The sequence below is a fragment of the Pinus tabuliformis genome, chromosome 4_2, assembly GCF_031772625.1.
Source record: "Pinus tabuliformis cultivar Carrire ecotype Pingquan chromosome 4_2, CPIR1, whole genome shotgun sequence".
Taxonomy (NCBI): Eukaryota; Viridiplantae; Streptophyta; class Pinopsida; order Pinales; family Pinaceae; genus Pinus; species Pinus tabuliformis.
Window position 1 is genome coordinate 623,533,636 of NC_142304.1, and position 4,339 is coordinate 623,537,974.

The following is a 4,339-nucleotide window of genomic DNA, read 5'->3' on the forward strand; positions in this document are numbered from 1 at the left end:
GTGCAGGCCTACCGACAATGGAAGCATTACATTTTGGGGAAGGAAATGGTCATCCACACAGACAACCGAACCCTGCAGTTCATATAGACGCAAGGGAAATTGCAGAATGATCGCTGTTAGAAGTGGTCTACACACCTATAACAGCTCCATTTGAATATAAAGTATAAGAAGCGCAACAACAATAATGTTGCAGATTGCCTCAGTCAACCACCGATCATGGTGTTAACCACAGTGCTCAACTCTTGTGGGCACGAGGCTTCTGATTGGCCACTTCTCTACAAAAGCGACCTAGAATTTGGTCACACATACCAGACACTCTTGGAGGGTCGGCATGTTCCAGATTTTCACCTCCAGGATGGCCTGTGATGCCACCTGGGTCACCTTTGTGTTCCTTCAAGCGAGCGTGCCAGGATGATTTGGGAAGCACACTACAGTCAGGCTGCTGGGCATTTCAGGGTCGAGAAAATGGTGGCAGTATTGCAAAAGTATTTCTATTGGCCAAATCTTTGACAGGATGTCGAGAAGTACATTAGATCATGCACTGCCTATGCCATTGCCAAACCAACCATCAAGAAGCAAGGCCTCTATACCCCGCTGCCTACCCCTAGTCGACCCTGGGAATCCATCTCCATGGATTACATGTCAGGCATTCCTTCCACTAAGCCTGGAAATGATTGTGTTTTTGTGGTTGTCGACAGGTTCTCAAAGATGGCCATTATGGTGGCTTGCAAGAATAATATCACAGCAAAAGCCACTACTAAACTCTTCTTTGAACGAGTGTTGGTGCACTTTCGGATCCCATAGTCTATCATCTCAGATCAGGACAATCGGTTCCTCAATACATTTTGGTCCAGTCTCTAGTCAATGCTGGACACCAAACTCAGTAAGTCCACAGCCTTCCATCCTCAAACTGATGGCCAGACAGAGATTGTCAATCGAATGACTGTACACATTCTACGCATGTACAACTCAAAGCATCCACGCACATCGGACGAGAGCCTCCACTATGTTTAGCGCAGCTACAACCGAGCTCTTCACAGCTCGACTAGCCACAACCCTTTTCAGGTGGGCTTGGGATTCCAGCCACTATGCACCATTGATGTGGCCATGCCACATGCAGCTACTCACACAGATACAGCTCATGTCTAGTCCGAAACACACACGGAAACCAGCTTCAATGAGCACATCCAACATATTCGCCAACAGGTCCATGAAATTCTGGAGAAATCAAATGCCAAGTACAAGTAGCGACATGATCAACATCGGGTGCCACAAAAGTTTCAAGTGGGCGACAAAGTCTGGTTGTAGTTGCAAAAGGAACGCCTTATTGGAGCCTATCGAAAACTGAGACCACTCCGATATGGTCCCTACACCATTACTAAGGTGGTGGGAGACAATGCATTCAAGCTCAACATTCCCCCATTCCTTGGCCTACACCCAGTGTTCAATGTGGATCGCCTTCGGCCATAATTTCCGCCATTGCTAGACACATCTAACAATGCAGAACAACTCACACCATAGAATTAAATCCAGATTACATGGAACAAGTTGCAACTGATCGGATCATGGACACACAGATCAAGAACACTTGCCAACCAAATATCCAACTGTATCGAGTTGTCAAAGCAGGCCAACTCCTTCACCAGGGCAAGTGGTTCACCAAGGACCAAGTTCAGGAAAAGTTTCCTCATCTCATGGAGGAGCTCAACGCAATGGGGACCATTTCTTCCTAAGGGGTGAGGAATGATCTAGGTGGATCTTGGTGGCCACCTGCCAAGTACACTTAGACCCCCACCATTGTTTCTCTCAGCATTTTTAGTTTCCTTAACTGTAGCACAACTTACTATTTTTAGTAGTTTTTTCAGGTCCTGAACTTCGGGAACCGTTTTGAGGCCCTAAACAACGTTTTTTGGGAAATCTGGGGCAACATGGGTACATGGTTTGATGGTGCCTCCCAAAGTGGTAGTGCTCGGATAGATCTTTCTAACCAGCTATTGTACGCGTCAAACAGAGATCGTATGCGAAATTTACGACCCTGGGAAGTTGATGTACCAATTTACCCAAACGGGGCCCACAGTTTGGCCTTTCATCTTCTAGGGATAGGTTTTGGAATGTTAAGGGTTTTCCATTGTTTCTCAACAATAAATAGGCTGTCGAGCCTCATTGTAAGACAGTTCAGAGGCATGTAGCCACCACATCTCTTCTCAGAGATAAGCTACCATCTCCCTAGCTGGTTTATTTCCATTATTTGTTTGTAAGCATATTTCAGTATTTTATATTAATGAAGTGAACTATTATTTCCTCTGTATATCTGTGTTTATGGTTATCTCCATAATTTGTTGCGTTCCTGTTTAAGTCTAGATCATTAAATGTGTAGGCAGTTAAAGAAAACAAGTTTCAGTAGTGACTTGTATGAATTGAAACAAATTGAGCCTTGGATGCTTAATCTTTGAGTGTTGGCCATTTTGTGGGAACATTATCCTCCATGCTAGGCATAAAAAGCTGCTTAAAATGAATGGTAATATCTTGGTTGGCCAAATGGAAGGCTAAATCTCGCATCACATCATGTTGAGGAAAAGAGAGCTCAGAGGCACATATAAATAAGATGGCCCGACACATGACACATAAAAAACTTATATTAACTAAGAGGAGTGAACTCAAAAGCCTCTTATGTTTGTTGGTTAACACATTGATCCTACCTTCCTAGTTTCTAATAAATCATGTAAAAAAAATTAAGCCTAAAATTATTGGTATAGTTAATTTTTCTCATATGTTTTTGCCTCTAATTTTCTGCAAAGTTCATGCTCTATCAAAGGATGCCACAAGAATAATAAATTAAGTACAGATACAAATATGAACAGAGAAAAATAGTCAAACAGGTTTATGAAAGGTAGCAAATCTAAACAAGTTCCTTACCCTGGATAGCTTGTGGGATTTAGTACATTACGACTCTGCATAGATCCTCTGAGTGGAAGCATCATCTAGGTTTTGGAGAGGCACCTTGTTCCAAGCAACCTCAATACCCTCTTCTTGATCAAAAGCTCGGTATACCTTCTTCATAGCACCACGACCCAACACATCTTGATAGCGACCATACCTACCAGTGGGATCTAGTTCCACAAAGGGCTCCTTGTCTTTATCACAGGTGTCATATTCTACACTAGGAATTTCTCCACCTCCTATAGGAAAGGAAATCCTTGCCCCAGAATTCCAAATTAGGTTCCCCTTCTAATTTGAATTTAATGAACAAAAAACCTTGCAAGGCTATAGGATGACAGAGAAATAAAGATTTTTATAATCCTCCTCATATAATTCTGGAGCAATGAATTCTGGAGTACCGAGGGAAGAGTGTGCAACATGAACATTTCTCAGGGTAGTGGCAAGACCCAGATCCCCAATCTTCAGAATGCCATTATTTCCATTCACAAAAATATTGCTGCAATTCAAATGTCTATGAATTACACAAGGCTCATGATTATCAAGATAATGCAACCCTCCAGTATATGAAGTGACCAATTCTTCAAAGCCTTCGTTGAGACATGACGGTGCTTCTAGCAGTACTCTTTCAGAATCCTCAAGGTACAGACCTCAGTAATGAAATGCACATGACTGGTGATTATATCCAGCCATGCATTGTAGAGCATAATTATGTTTTCATTCTTGAGAGATTTCAACAGACATACTTCTGCATAGATCCTCTGCGTGGAAGATTCATCTAGGTTTTGCAGAGGCACCTTGTTCCAAGCAACCTCAATTTCTTCTTCTTGATCAAAAGCTCGGTATACCTTTTTCATAGCACCATGGCCCAACACATCTTCATAGCGACCATACCTACCAGTTGGATCCAGTTCCACAAAGGGCTCCTTGTCTTTATCACAGGTGTCATATTCTACACTAGGCATTTCTCCACCTCCTATAGGAAAGGAAAGCCTTACCCCAGAATTCCAAATTAGGTTCCTCTTCTAATTTGAATTTAATGAACAGAAACCCTTGCAGGGCTATAGGATGATAGAGAAATAGAGATTTTCCCTAAATTTGGAAGACGAATAGATAGCAAAGACAAAAGACTTTGCTTCATGTGGGATTCAGAAATCCACCCAATAAATTTAAGTGTAAAAAATAAAATTTCCACGCAATGTTAAATCAAACCAGGAAACCCAAAACCCTAACTCTACACAGAAACAAATTATGTTAGCAGAAAATAAATCTCATAAAACTATTTTCATAAACAGAATCCTCAAAAAATAAATCTATGAATAGAACCATTGCATGCACAGGGTTCCATACACTGATCAAGGAAATCTAGCTTACAAAAACCTGTGAACAAAACCATTGCATG

General features: G+C 41.8%; 1 pseudogene; it reads right to left on the bottom strand.

The window, feature by feature from the left end:
* Nucleotides 1-2,943: 2,943 nt before the first annotated feature.
* Nucleotides 2,944-3,902, bottom strand: LOC149170885 (putative serine/threonine-protein kinase WNK11 pseudogene; annotated as a pseudogene).
* Between the last annotated feature and the right edge of the window lie 437 nt (nucleotides 3,903-4,339).